Source organism: Branchiostoma floridae, chromosome 3, assembly GCF_000003815.2.
Source record: "Branchiostoma floridae strain S238N-H82 chromosome 3, Bfl_VNyyK, whole genome shotgun sequence".
NCBI classification, from domain to species: Eukaryota; Metazoa; Chordata; class Leptocardii; order Amphioxiformes; family Branchiostomatidae; genus Branchiostoma; species Branchiostoma floridae.
In genome coordinates this window covers 21572883-21589215 of record NC_049981.1, presented here as the reverse complement: position 1 = coordinate 21589215, position 16333 = coordinate 21572883, and the positions used below count along the sequence as shown (strand labels likewise).

The 16333-nt window shown below is 43.8% G+C and overlaps 1 protein-coding gene across 1 annotated transcript in view; it reads left to right on the top strand.

Moving 5' to 3' along the window:
- The window catches only part of LOC118411746 (neuropeptide FF receptor 1-like), a 37696-nt gene continuing 21363 nt past the window's right edge, over positions 1-16333 (top strand). The window contains exon 1 of the mRNA XM_035814229.1: positions 1-105. The gene's annotated coding sequence lies outside the window, so the exon portion shown is untranslated. The remainder of the gene's footprint in view (positions 106-16333) is intronic.

Genomic DNA, 16333 nt, shown 5'->3' with positions numbered 1-16333 from the left:
AGCTATAGCGCTATCACTGGCTGATTAGACATCGCGCCGCACTGACGAGATTCGTATCGGCCGACCCAGGAGGGCTTTCATCCTCCTGTTGCTCATCCTCTCAAGGTAGGTTTCTGTAATATTTTCTGTTTATTTAAAATCTAGTAAGCGTGTGTTATAGACATGACTTCAAACAACACTCGATGTTACTTAAGCATTAAACCATATGGTACAGCTACAGTACCTACATTTGTAGATTGGTCTGGGTACATATGCCCACATACTTATCAAGCTTTCTCGCATAGCCATAGAACGAAAGGACATAGGTATATAGAACTACTGCTAGTTCTCGTAATAAATAACGATATTGATATGTTAGTCTCGACCACAATTGTGAGTGAAAATCTTTAAGAACTGTTTTCAAGAGCAGCACGACAACAATTCCCAATAGGATACGTGTTGATGACGTTGATAGCTGCCCTTTGAATGGCTTTGCTAATCCCCATGACGCACAAGGACCTTTACTTCTTGGATTTTGTTCATGTTCATTTTGAAAACGAACATGATCATTTGATTTATTAGACCGTGTAAAACATGCCCTTAGCCAGGAATTTGTTGGCTGTGTTCTTTGGTAGATATTTTGAACCAGCCAGCGCTGAAAGTATAGCTTTAATTGTATTGGCTTACACGGAGGAAAGCCCTCCAGAAATAGGGCTAAAACTGCGCCTTACGACATGCCTTACTCATGGGAGTGGCTGTCCAACATGTTTTCGGTTTGTTTGTTCGTCTCGGTGTGAGTTATTTGAGTCAGTTTAATAGCAGAGATCCAGGATGTGAGGGGGGAGATGGTCTAAACGGAGACTGGCAGGATGGGAAGGTTGACTCGGGCGAGGTCACAGTTCTGTTCAAAGGGCTGGCAGGAAGTGATCGGTGATGTTGATGAAGTAGAGGATGGCAAGTGAGCAAGAGCATAAAATACTGAATAAAATGGCTGTAATATATTGAAATAGGCATTGAATATGTGAATGGTTTTCTCGTCCGGCTTTGGGCGATGTCTGTTTGACACTTCGATCTCCATGCGTGGAGCCGACCAAGTAGTGTCGGTGGCTGGAGACACTCCTTGTCGGGCTATTCTCATTGACCAGCTTTGATATTATCGTGTGTCACTAGTAAATCTACCTGGTGATTAACGTCTTCAATGCTAGGCACGTCAGACAAAAAACAGGAAGTTACATATATTTCAAAGGTCCCGGAAAGGTCACATAATGGCAATCTCTATCTGTCTTCAATTTCCTGCTCTATGCATGCGTGTTGCCTTTGATTGACTCATTGGGAAAATGCATTGACATAACCAGCGAGAAATTCACAGTAATGAACAAAATTAATAAAGAAACTAAAAAAAGTCTTAAGATGTTTCAAGAATGTCTGAAATCTACAACGGCTTCTTTGTACTGAGGTAGTCTTTAGCCTCCTTCGTGGCCTTTTGTGAGACTCAATAAATCGGAGATTTTCAACAAATCGAGGAGGGAGTTGGGTGTCCACCCATAGGCTGTTAGCGTTTATAACGTAAATGTAGCATATCCATGGCCGGCCGAACGGTCGTAAGTGCTTTTAATTGGCTTTTGTAGAAAACGAAAGGACACAGGCCCTCTGCGGGCCGACGCATACTTAACTGGCATATTCCCTCCCCCACACAAGAACCTCTCCGGCGTAAAACCTGGCAGCGATATATTAAAATCGCGAACATGTCTCCTCCACAAACAAATTACCCAAACGCCCACAAATCTCGAAGGAGGCTAGTAGACTTATGGTTCCCGTTGGAATTATGAGGGTTGATATCATATTTTCCTTGTAATGCTATCGTGTCCAACTCCTATATCCTCATGCGAAGTTCAGTTTATCTGTACACTATTCCAAATGCTAGTCTAAACCACTACTATACATGACTGTGCTGTCATCGATGATATTTTTGTTGTTCTGTATGTAGCCTCCGTTGTTGCCTGATTCATCGAACAAAATAAAAGTGGCCTTTTCCCCAAACCACGTCAAGCACAGTTTCACTTTGCATGGTGTCTTAACGTTTCATTTGAATTTTAAATCTGCCTCAAGGGAAAACTTGCGTGCGGTCACCATGCACAAGGTTGCACTCGTCTTCAAGTTGCTAAAGGTGCCCTCTCACTGCACTTGCGCTCATGCGCCCAGCTTGCGTCACTGCGGGATTCGTCCACTGCGTCACCGTTTTGTTATTTTCTCAGATTTTTTTAATAATTCAACTTAAATATTGCGTAATACGTAAAAGTATGATTTAGAAGACGACAACATACACAAATAGGAAGAAAATCCGTTCTTTATCTCTGAAATTCGTTTAGTATATTTCGAACCCCGCAGTAACACAAGCGTGACACAAGGGCAGTGAGAGGGCACCTTTAACACGATTTCGGAATGCGTTAGTGAGTTAAGTCACGCAATCACTACAGCAGGGGGCTAGTCCACTGGTAGTGGTGTGTGTTCAACTTCCATACTCTTTCCCCAATGCTGAGTGCTAAGCAGAGAAAGCAGCATGTACCATTTTTAAAGTCTTTTGGTGTGACTCGGCCGGGATCGAACTCACGACCTCCCGAAAGCAAGGCGAACACCCTACCCACTAGGCCATTGCACCGGCTACTCATTTTCACCTCAGTATAGTGAGGAAATTCGTGTAAAGTGCCTTTCCCAAGGGCACAAGATCGGTGACACGCAGTCGGATTCGAACCCGCAACCTCTCGGTCACGAGGCACAAATGCCGCCGCTGCGCCACGCGACTTCACAGCGCGTTAGTGAGCTGACCTTTAATTCCCTGCGTCCAGTCATGTACACAAAATTTTTACGAAGACCCTTATTTTGGTCTGCATGGCTAAGTAAGATATCTGCAGATGTATCTTCGAAAGAGTTGACTGCTGTTGATCGATCTATTTCTTGTTTACAACGATGATGTACAGTTCTTAGAAAATGCAGCTAGTTCCTTATCTCTGCATGAAAGCACTAAAAGGCTAAGAAAAAGAAGCCCGAGGCTGCGTTATCTGATGCTAATGAATGGACAGAAAGGTCCTTTTTATTTCTTGTTAGACTGTTTTGCCGCAATCTGCGGGCATACGGACGTGATGTGACTCCGAAAACTGTAGTTTGTTTTTCTACCAAATGATACAAGAGCAAAAAGTGATTGACATCAAAACGTGATTGAGATATCGTTCAGGTTTAGCTCCCCTTATTTTTTCTAGCGTCTATTGTAACCCATACATTTAAGGAAATACCAAGAGTGCTAGTCTGGCGTACATGACGCACGTGTCTTTTGAAATGCTGTCACTCGTCATGTTTTCCAATCAACAACATAGCAGGCAGCAACCCAGCTTTTCATATTTTTTGTATCATCATCATAATCATCATCGGCATTTGCTCGAGGCCGAGCATCAAAGTTCACGTCAGGCCAGCCTCAGTTGCTGATTGTGGGTGGCGATGTCTTATGTGGCTGCTTAAACCCAGGGCAGTATGGAAGAGTCTGGGACACTTTGTGCAGGGCAGGGTGGGTGGAGAGCGAGGAAGGAGGAGTCGCTCTTTGCGTTGCTGTCTATTTGTCTCTGCTTCGGAGCGTCGTAGCTGCTCCATATGAACAGTCCCCTGGATGATGGTGCGTCTCCACTCGGAGCGGTTTTCAGCAAGAGTCTCCCACTTTGTAGTTAGCAATTGAACATTTTTCTCGATGTGATTTGCCCTAATTTGAAACGCCATCCGCGTTCCCAGCGACTACACCTTCAAGCTGATCGGCTTACTTTGATCTGTGTACCTAGCAACATGTAGTGTTATTGGGGGTTCATTAGATCAAAAAAAGTACACGTTTCATCTTTGCTTCAATCGCAATTGCTCCTTCCAAAAATCAATTCCAAGAAAATAGGAATATGATAAGATAAGAAAGGATGCCCGATCTCACTCATCGTGCGTGTCGTGCGATCGCAAACTAAGGGCATTCTTGGAATGGTCGCGCATGTGTGGTGCAAACTACACTGTATAGCTGAAAAGGCTGTCTTAGATTCTTCTATGTGGTTAGTTATGTCACAGCCTGCCTGAAAATCCTGCATACAATGCACGAGCGTTAACCGTCATCTATCGACGTAAACACGACGTTGTTATATCTGTTCTGCCTGCGTTTGCTTGTATTAAAGTATCATTTGTCAAATCTTAATACTGATGTTTTGTCTGCGCAGTCGTGCTGGGATGTTATAAGCACGTTCACTGTTCCGAGTACGCATGCGCAGCGACAGGAATTGTGGGTGATAGGTCAAAGGTTAAAGCCCCTGAGACATGAAAAATCACCTCTGGACATCTGCAAATCGAGACAATGGTTGAGGCATGTGGATGAAGGTTAGACACCCAGGTAATAAGATACGCCAAAAGGCAGCTACTCGAGACGAGTGCTGCTTATCAGTCATTGGCCTTCACCTGTGATGCACTACCCACAATTCCAGTCGCTGCACATGCGTATCCAGAACGACGAAACTGATTCTTTCTTTCTTATTTAATTCTAATTCAGTCTTCTTATAGACCGTAACCTCTGGGGCTTACTGCGTAGTGATCCCAAGTATGAACGTCGGTAAGGCCCCCTTTCCACTAGACGGCGATCGCGATGTGCTCTCACTGCGACCTAAATAGGATATGTGTAACCTTCGCTTTCATACTGGGTATATCATACGAAACGTATAAGTGTGACAGAGAAGACAACAAAACGCACAAGATTCGTTTGTTTTCTATACAATTCGTTGAGCGATACTCTTGTGCATATCAGTGTCCATTACGTTAAGTTTAAGCGCTGCTTAAATATCAGATTTCGTGCCGTGAGCTAGTGCGCAGAAAGCGCGCGGTGAGAGCGCCGTCCTAGTGGAAAGGGGGTATAATCAAGCAAGTATCGTCGTTATCTTCAGTCTCTGCACGGTAACGCAGGTTCGATAATCCCTTACGTAAAAAAGAAGCACCCAATCTTGCCGAAGTAATAAAAAGAGATAAGCTTAAGTACGTGAGCAATCGATGAGCCGCTTGGGAAGTACACCTGTTGGTTGTCAGTTACTTTAATGTGTAAGTCGTTCGTGTGCCTGGTGGGAGCTACCCATACGGTAGGTTTCTTTTCTTGTGTGTTTGTGTGTGTTCCTGTGTGTGTGTTTGTTTCTGTGTTCCTGTACATGTGTTTGTCTGTGTGTGTGTGTGTGTGTTTGTGTGTGTGTGTATGTTTGCGTGTGTGAGGGAGTAGGGGTGCGTGTTTGCGTGTGTGTGTATGTTTGCGCGTGTGAGGGAGTAGGGGTGCGTGTTTGCGCAAGCGCGCACGTGTTTGTTTGTTTGTGTGTGTGTGTGTGTGCGTGCGTGTGTGTGTGTGTGTGTGTGTGTGTGTGTGTGTGTGTGTGTGTTTGCGTGTGTGAGGGAGTAGGGGTGCGTGTGCGCGTGTGCGCGCGTGTGTGTGCGTGCGTGCGTGTGTGTGTGTGTGTGTGTGTTTGCTTGTGTGAGGGAGTAGGGGTGCGTATGCGCGCGTGTGTGTGTGCGTGTGTGGGTTTCTGTGTGTGTGTGCGTGTGTGTGTGTGTGTGTGTGTGTGTGTGTGTGCGTGTGTGTGTGTGTGTGTGTGCACGTTCGTGTATGTGTGTGTATATGTGTGTGTTTCCGTGTGTGACGGAGCAAGACTGCGTGTTCGCGTGTGTGTGTTTCAGACAGAGAGACTCAGGAAACAAATAGGTCGACGGGTCATCGTCATATTTGGCATCCAATTAGCTTAATTGACGATTGGCATAATCAAGTACTGATTATCAAACTCAGGAGTTTGTTTTGCGATAAGTGTGGTGGGTTCTCTTTTACCTGCTCGAGATGTGGCTCTCCTCAAGCACGGGTCATCCAAGAAGACGTCCCCAACGCAAGGTGTACGTAGATCATCAATATCATTAAGTCAACTAAAGAAAATTGTTGACAGATAGATCTTCCAAGTACACGACATTTGGGTCTGATAAGGATTCGGGCACAGAATCTTTAGATTTTCAGTCAACAACCATCACCATGGCAATCACGCCATCAAGCCACCCCGCCCCCTGTGTTGTAGCTAGTCGGTATATTGTAGCAAAATGTTTAGCTATATAAGGTCTTAAAGCAAGAAATGTATGCAAACGAATGCCGCGTGGCTATTGAAATCATACAGGCAATCTGTATGTGACTTCATCAAGCAGTAAAGAGTCTTTCTTCTGTACGCAATGTTGTACTGCGATTCCATACAGATATGTTTTTATTCAGAATCTCATGGCGCGATGTTCGTCCAGCGTAGTCAATTAATACATTGACTTCAGCCGCCCTATCACACTCTTTTATTTATTACTACAGATCTATGTCTAGGTTGATATCTGCTGACAGTAATACAGGTTGGCAGGTTTATTAACATTATGATAGATCAGTCTATTATTGAATTTCTGTATGTATATGACATTTCATACTGTGTACTAGCGATGAGAAATGAAATCCCAGGGACTAACGCAAGTCGAAGGCAATCTGGAGGAATTATGGGCAGACATCATACACATGATTGCTCACTGGGCTGCTACAGCTTTGGAAAATAACACAAGCACGTATGTTTTGACATAGCTTTTTTGCTGTGTTCCATTTTATAGAATCACTGAAGATATTTACTTTAGCTTTATACATAGCATAACATTGCATGACACAGCACAGCACAGCACAACACAACACAACAACACAACACAACACCACAACACAATACAACACAACACTACACAACACAACACAACACAACAACACATCACAACACAACACTATACAGCACAACACAACACCACAACACCACAACACAACACAACACAATACAACACAACACCACAACAACACAACACCACAACAGCACAACACCAAAACACAACACAACACAACACAAAGCAACATATCAGAGATTGATCGGCTGTATTTTTATTTCCCCTGATCTCAGAACTTTGCTGTCAGAAGCTTTGTGATAATCAAGCAGCGGTACGATAGCATTTAGAATTCCAGGGGAAGTTCTTAGCTCTGACCTTGATCGCTGTATACTCTGTACAAAAGCTGACGATTACAGACGATTTTGGAAGGCGCCATTATTTCTGAACAAGCAATTAGAGCACTAACGCGCGGATGAGTTCACATAATGTTACGGTCCTATTTTCATCGGCACCCACAGGGGGTGTAGTTTCGGGTAGGCTTGGAAGCCACAAATTTGTCCCGGTGGACTGCTTGATGCTGGGAGGAGGGTAGCTCTTGGTGCCTTTCTCGCCGTATCCAGGGGCCCCGCCGTGCCCCAAAATAGCCCGGTCGTCACAGGGTGCCCCACGGGGGCTACGTAGCTGTCACACACGAAAGCGCAGAAGGACAGCCTGTTAATTACTCGAAGCGCCCATTTTAACGTCTCAAATGGGGTGGTGGTATTACAGTGGTAATTACTATAATCTTTCTTCTGGTGCATTTTATAAATTGAAACTTTACCAAGACAAATGTCTTAATTATGTGTTGAGAAAATAAGCAGAAAGGCAAAAAATAACTACGTATATTCGAATGCCAATTGTGAGTATGACATATTTGTACGTATGCAGAGTTTCTGGTATTCTTAGCGCATTTATATTGTCCATGGTCGTTAGCATTTTGTACTTTTTACGCCTGTCAGACGCTGATTTTTGATTAATGGCAAAACCGTAATCAACTGTGTCAGAATGAGTAGTCATCGTTGTATTTCTTTGTCCGGCTCATCAATATACACTTGTATCATTTACCTGGATGGTTACGATTGCTATGAAAAAGTTTTATGTCATAAATCTGTATTTGTTGGATAACTCTGGCCGAAATCTGAAAAAGGAAATCCCTGCCAACAGACCCATGTTCTCTCAAGACTTATTCGGAAACGCAACATAATTTTTTCCAGTCCTTACTGATTTGAGTAAAACTATTAAATACTGTTTGGAGGTAATGTTTATATTTACATCAAATTTGTTGATGATTATTGAATTTTTGTGTTTACTAGTAAATTGCGAGCGAGCTAAATCATATAAATGGTTTATTTCGACAAAGCACTATCAGACGGCTGAATTTATAGTTTTATTGCACAACAATTGTACGGGGTACAAAGTATGGCATCTACATAGCTACAGTTCTATAACTTAATGCTTGTAGTATGGGATAAGTTTCTTACAGTTATTGGAGGCTTTTACAATCATTAGAGGAATTTCTAATGTCTAAACCTTCTTTGATATATTTTCCTATATCTGCTATGCAGGGATTGTCACATGTCATGATGTATTTGAATTTGCACTTTAGGTCCATTGAGATAAATCGTTGTGTATAAGATGACAGCCTTGTGTACAGAGAATTTGGTATATCAGAATATAAAAAAGACACAAATCTTCTGATTACAAATCTAACCAAAAATCAGATCTGTATTTGTAACAGCGTTTCTCACATGTCATGTGGCCTTGGCATGTGGCACATGTCAGTGGGGGAGGAACTTTTTGGTATTGTAGACAACCTTTCAACCAGGGGAAGGGAGTTGACAACAGCAACGACAGATGTTGAGAGCGGAGAAGTAAATCTCCCAACCCCAGATAATCCAACTAACAATGCAAAGGAATCTACCCCCATCTCGGTGGAAGATTACATTGAAAACATTCGTAGGAAGAGTAACATTATTCTGCATAATGTCCCTGAACCAGCAGGCATTAACCGGGAAGATAGACTTACACACGACAGAGAGTTCACACAGAGCATTGCCAGAGAATTGGGTATTGAAAACTTATCTATTAGGAAGACAACCAGGCTTGGAAGCATAAGCCCAGGCAAAAATCGTCTACTACTGGTTACATTGTATGATACATCAGATAGATACCATCTGTTAAAGGAAGCCAAGCTCCTGAACCACAGTGAACAATATTCCAACATCTTCATAGCACCTGACTTGTCACGCAAAGAAAGAGAAACAAGTCGGAGACAGCGGGAAGAACGACGTCAGATTAAAACCAAACCTCATAGGGGGTAACAACACGCATCTTATGTGACAACGTGAAGAGGTTGGGCTGAATATCACACATGACGACAAACAAGATAACACACATGATGGTAATAGTGATAATACACATGATGACATAGGAAATAACGCACATGGCGGGGGACAACCGTGGAAAAGTAAAGCAGGTCCATTAAAAGTGCTGTACACCAACACAGACCAATTCCCAAACAAGAGGGAGGAACTCAGGTTCATGGTGGCCAGTGATCCAGTGGACTTGATCGCCCTGACCGAGGTTATCCCCAAGGCACAGATAAATCCGTTAAAGATGTGTACACTAGATATGGAAGGCTACGAGGCCTTTACAAACTTCAACCCGGATGAAAGAAACCTTGGGAAGAGTGGCACAAGGGGTATTGTCATTTTTGTAAAGAAGTCACTGAACTTGAGTGTACAGGAACTGGACTTTAGTGCAGCCGGATTTCATGAGCAGTTATTTCTGAAATGTGAACTAGGCAACAAAGAATCACTCATTGTGGGGTGTATATATAGAAGCCCAACCTCTGATCCAACAGACAGTACGACCAAATTATGTGAACTTTTGTCAAATGTTTGTAAAGAGAAGGCTAAGCACATGGTAATAATGGGAGACTTTAATCTAAAGGAAATTGACTGGGAAGGGAGGACAATTATAACAAGGGCAATTATCAGAAGGCCAAAGAGGACCTGGGTGGGATTGACTGGGATAATGAGATAAGTCACATGGAGGTCTCTCAGGCATGGACAAGGTTCTGCGAACTACTCAATAAGGTGGTGGATGAGTGTATCCCATTGACTAGAGGAGTCCAAAGACCTAATAAGCTTTACTTGAACATCGGCAGCATGGAAGTAAAAAACAAGAAAAGGAAGATGTGGTCAAAATGGAAAAGCTCTGGTAGTCTTGCAGACTTCAGAAGGTATGCAGCAGTAAGAAACTCACTTAGAAGTCTAACACGACAGCTGTGCAGTGAATACGAGCACAGGCTGGTGAGGGATCTTAAGGACAATCCCAAAAACTTCTGGAGGTACACGAAGTCCCGTCTCAGTACAAGGCCCAAAATAGGTAGTCTGGTCAAACCAGATGGTTCAATGGCACTGACAGACTTAGACAAAGCGGAGGTCCTAAACAACTTCTTTGCTAGTGTATTCACGGACGAGAATACATCTAGCATACCCAGAGCTAACGCCAAAACAGTGACTTCAGTTCTTGACAATTTCGAGATAAGTAGGGAAACTGTAGAAAGGAAGTTATCAGAACTCAACCCAACAAAGTCAGCTGGACCAGACGGTCTTCACCCAAGACTTCTGAAGGAACTCGCAAGTGAGCTGTCGTACCCAGTATCAGTTATTTTCAAGAAGTCGCTGGAGGCGGGATGCGTACCAGCCGACTGGAAGACAGCACATATAACTCCGATCCACAAGAAGGGTAGCAGACAAGACCCAGGAAACTACAGACCTGTAAGCTTAACCTCCGTGGTTGTCAAGACACTTGAGTCCATCATTAGAGATGTACTCGTCGACCATCTTATGGCAAACGAGTTATTTACAGACGCTCAACATGGGTTCGTACCCAAAAGATCTTGTACCACTCAGCTACTGGTAGTCATGAACGATTGGTCACAGTGTCTAGAGAGGGGGGAACCAGTGGACAGCATCTACTTAGACTTCAAAAAAGCTTTTGATTCAGTTCCCCACAAGAGGTTACTCGTCAAGCTGCACTCATATGGGATAAGGGGCCATACACTTAAGTGGATACAGGACTTTCTCAGCAACAGGAGGCAGAAAGTAGTTATCAATGGAGCGCACTCCTCCTGGCGTAACGTCAAGAGTGGAATCCCGCAGGGAAGTGTTCTGGGTCCTACGTTATTTGTTGTTTTTATAAACGACCTGCCGGAGGTTGTGACCAGTGCAGTGAAGATCTTTGCTGACGATAGCAAAATCTACAGACCGATCCTATGCAAGGAGGATCAGGAAGCGCTTCAGCGTGACCTCCAAGCTGTGGAAAAGTGGTCGGAGGTGTGGCAACTCCCCTTCAACGCTGGGAAATGCAAAGTACTCCACTTGGGAAGAGGCAACCAAAGAGCAGAGTACAGACTGGGTGGGCTAATTCTGGAAGAAACCAAAGTCGAGAAAGACCTCGGGGTGTCTGTCGACGAGCAGTTAAAGTTCCACGTTAACACCACAGTCTCAGCGCAAAAGGCAAACCAAATATTAGGCTTGGTAAAAAGAACCTTCAGTAACTTGGATGAAGTAACAGTGCCCCTCCTCTACAAATCGATGGTTCGCCCCCATTTAGAGTATGCGAACGCTGTTTGGGGGCCGCATTTCAAAGTCGACCAGAACACTGTGGAAAAAGTACAACGTAGAGCAACACGGCTGGTCCCAACACTCAAGTCCTTTCCGTATAGTGTTAGGCTGGAGAGTTTGAAGCTACCATCACTCCACTATAGAAGAGCCAGAGGGGATATGATACAAGTCTTTAAGTTCCTCACGGGAAGGGAGAGGGTTAGTGCACAGAGTTTCTTCACCGAGAGTCAACATCAGTCAACTAGAGGGCATCGCTTCAAACTTACGGTGCCACTGGCAAAGTCCTTGGTACGTCGCCAGTCGTTTGCGGTTCGAGTAGTACAAAATTGGAACTCGCTGCCGGCTGAGGTCGTAGAGGCAGAGTCTGTTAACGCGTTTAAAACGAGGTTGGACTTATGTTGGAGTAAGAAGAGATACCACGATCGTCAGGAGGGTGACTACACAGGCGCAGCCTACTTCACCTAGACATCATCAAGGTATCATCAAGGTTTGAGTCCGAGATCTCAATTGTTGTGAGCCAGAGATGTGATATAAATACGTTCGGGCATCTTGCACTAAAACAGCTGCTACCGACGTCCACGGAGGTGCTAACATGGCATCTATTAAAATAGTTATTTTGATTCCACCTCGATGCAACTCGTTCGTGACAGTTAATTAATTTTGACAGCAGGACACAGTGGGTGCCTCATCTCGCCGTCAAAGGGATGTCTTGTAGCTCAACAGGTAGCGGCCTCACAGCTGTGCTCCTGGTTCCAACTACTTCATATAGTAAAGGTGGTATCTCGCTGCACTTGGGGCACCGGTGTGGCACAATGAAATGCCAATGTTCTTTTTTTACTGTTCTGTGATCTTGAAACAAAATATTAGCTCGATGATAGATAGTCAAGAATGTAGCATGTCGTTCGTTCCATTCCCAATTAGTTAACTGGTAAATGGGTATAAGGCCTAGGGCTTTATTGATTTAGTGTCATCACAAACGATTGATATCTATCTACAAAATGCACTTGGGGCACGGGTGTGGCACTTCGAGTTTCGTTCACTGCGGCACTATTGCGTTGTTTTCGCCGATTTTTTTTTATAATCTAGATATTGCGTAATACGTAAAAGTATGACTTAGAAGTAATCTTTCGAACCCCGCAGTGCCACACCGGTGCCCCAAGTGCAGTGAGATACCACCTTAACTAGGGGACCCTGTGTTAACCATTGGAAGCGCATCTCGGTTGCCAAATACTGCACTCATCGTTAGGAAGGGACGTAAAGTGGGGGTCACTCCCGTGATTGAAGAGATGCAGGTCAAAAAATGGGAAGGACTAGCAACCCGCCCCTTTAAACATAGAATCTACTGCTATAATAGCAAGGAAAATTCCTGCCCGTATGTGCCACTAGGCACTACAAGGGTGTGAACGAACGGACCTCACCTTCAAACAGATCAAGTGTACAAAGGTAAATGGATCACAGTTCCGCCTTCTTCCAAGGGGTGACTTGGGGGTCGTCAAGGGAATGGACTCTCAAAGTGCAGTTATACATTGAGTGACTGGATTAAGAGACGATAATTTTGCATCAGCAGCCCTGAAAATTACATCTTCTGAGGTTTTCAGCCATCAATAAGATGAGAAAGTTGCCCCGTTTGAAAAGTTTTTATCCGCCTAAGTAACGGTAATCTTTCACGTCCATCCCTCTGGCCTTAATGAACGGGTATTCTAATAACTAAGTTGAACGTAATTCCAGCAGGGACCGTGAAACCTCCAGATTTACAAAACGGTGTACTTATGCGCCATCAGAAATCCCCGGTGTTGAAAACAGCATTGGGGTGGCCTCGATAACCAGGCATTCCGACACGACGGTCCATTATCGCCCAAGTTTGTGCACGACGGGGAGTTACTTTCGCGTCATGGGTGTAGTTACGAGGCAAACATGGAACTTCTCGAAGGTCTTCCATCATGTCATTGCCTCCATCAAAAATTAAGGTATTGTTGTGTGTGTGTGCGTGTTTGTGTGTGTGTGTGTGTTTGTATGTGTGTGTGTGAGAAAGTTGGTGTGTGTTCAGTTAGGGGCACAACCCGCCGTACTTGCAAGTGCGTGCTGTCTACGTGCCAAAACGTGGGCAATCTTTTGGTATCCGTAAGTGGTAAGTACCGTCTCCGTACGAACACGTTGCGAATCCCACGGATTTGGGAGCACGCAGACACGCCGTAGAAATTTAAGTGCATGCAGAACTTTCTCTGCGTTCGGGCTGCGGATTCACCCTCCGTACGTGCCAGTACGGGCGACGCACCTGCCATGTACAGACTGAACGTTTTCAGGAATACGTGGCGGACGTGTCCTCCACAAAAAACGTACGGACAAATTGCACGTACGGCGGGTTGTGCCCCAGGCTTTTGTGTGTGTGTGTGTGTGTGTGTGTGTGTGTGTGTGTGTGTGTGTGTGTGTGTGTGTGTGTGTATGTATGTGTGTATATGTGTATCTGTAGCTGTGAGTGTCTGTGTCTGTGTGGGCGTGCATACTACCTATAGAATTATCAGATGGTTAGCTGAAGAAAATAGGAATCAAATAGCAATAGACAGTTGATGATAGCTTTTGGCCAAGTCGCAGTACGTGTTTGTTTGATGGCCCATGTCAATATACGCCACCTGTCACACAAACGGCACTAGATTCCCTTGTTGCTTCTGCACGATGATTCCTGAAAATCCTCCTAACCCTCCCTATATCCTTACCAGCGCAGGAAGCCGGATGCATGCTGTTTCATGGTACAGCGTCTCACTACTAATGCGGCCTAGGGGAAATTCTTGGAAATCAAAACTGACATTCGACATTTCCTTGCAAAAGTAGAAAGCAATCCCTCTGAAGGTCAGTCTCATAGGGAATGCCAGAAATTGTTTAATGATCGTGGCTAAAACAGGGTCAGCACTTAATGGTTAATGGTTACTCTATTTGTGGTCAGTATGATATATGTGATAGCGGCCAGACGAAAACCTAGGGAGAGTACTCAAGCGTCTGATTGATCAAAAAATAACTTTTTTTAAGTGTGATGCGTGTGTGAACAAAACAAAATGCTCGGCTTGGTTATTCTCAGCCCTGGTTGTTTGGTTGTTGTTTCACTATAAGTGCAAGTTGCTATGTGATATTCACGAGGTTGTACGATTACTTCATGGATAAGTATTTTTCCATATGCTCCTATTACTAGTAACTCAATGTCAGAACAGCATACCTAGAAAATACATGACTGAGAAAGAATCTTAAACTGAAGGCCTGGTAGAAAGCTGACAAGCTTTCCGCGAATACTTTGTACACGTTTACAAAACCTTAGATATTTCGGTAAAATGTACAGAGACGGGGGACGACACGGGATACCGGGCACTTACGCCCCTTTGCTGCAGTCACGTGCCTCTGACGTCACGTAGAACTAGACGTTAAAGAACGTTAAAACAACCCACCACGCTTATCGATAAGAGAAAATAAATCTGCCTAGATGTTTGTTTTTTGTTTAATGTTTATTGTTTATTTGCAGATGCATGTAATACAAAATACCATAAGATTACAAAGGGTGAGAACAAAAAATGCCGAAGGAACCAAAAGCCTATAGGATTATCGTGGGTTTACTGCTTACTCCAGTTAAACATTTTGATGTTAATATATATGGTGATTATGATATATATACAAATACGTTACATGCCAAAATAAGGTAAAACGAAAGAAAAAAAGGAAATCAATATCGATAACATAAGAAAATCCAAGGAATACCTAATATTCAGTACAAACCTGGTGTGTTACACCATGGGACGGTTAACGGGCATGCAATATAAGTAAACAAACAAACAAACAAACAGACAGACAGACAGACAAACAATCAAACAGGATATACGAGACTCTCTTAACATTCCATGGAGGTATGAGGTCTTGTACTCAAAGGTCCCTAGCACACTTGCCCCTGTATCTACCGTCAATCTACAACTAGTGACTGCCCACGCTGTGTGGCGCCACTTTCATGAATGCGTTTGATGTAGCCGAACAAAAGGGCTTGATTGCAATGCACTACAGAAGAAATCCTGATTCCATCTACAGCGTGTATATTTTTCTTGATTTCATTTACGGCGTGTGCTTTACAAAGCGCAGTTCCAAAGGGCACACGGAAAATAATTAACACTGGTTGTGAGCTGGCGTGTTCCTGGTTTTCTTTCACCTTGAACTCAGGCTCTAACACATAGAGGTCAGGTTTAGGGTAGTGAGGTCCGTGTGACAACACCGCTATGAAAATTGATAACGGTTACTGTGAAGACAAATGGCAGCCCCTGGGGAGTATAATACAGCAGGTAAACCCCTGCGTCACTCCGTCCATATTCATGCCGTGTTCCTTCAGCTCTTATAGCATAGCAGGCTCTAGAAGACGGAGATGGAGTTAGAGTTGATCTGGCGTCTAACGGAACCTTAAGTGGGTTCAAGGACCACTGATCTTTCCGAGGTTTGGACACTCCCGGGCGGCCCAGTGTACATGGTGTGATTCCTGCAAGAGGTGAAAATCTTGTATATTCTGTACGGCACCTTGCTACCTAGCAAGGCCTTGTGGATTTCGTACGTGTGTGTGGATTTCATCTCTGAGTCTGAATGTTCGTTGAATGATGTTCGAATTCTATGTTGGGCCCTTAGAAGAAGTTTTGCAGCAGGATTCAAGGTCTGTAGAATTTTTTCGATTACGTATTACTTAGTTATATTTATTTTATTTATTTGCAAATTCATGCCCGAAGGCTAATCGCAAGGGTACAGACAGTAAAAAGAAAGAAGTGTCTATTCTATACAGCTATCTATATACATGATTCTACAATAATTACTGGGAGGCTTGACTTCTTCTTTGGAGGCAGTGGCTGATAAAAAGTCCCACGTCTTTAATTACTAGTGGGTTCTGTGATTTTAACAGGAATATAGCTTTTTGGAGGTCTACCAACTGGTGAAAATTAATAATACCCCTGTCACATTTTATA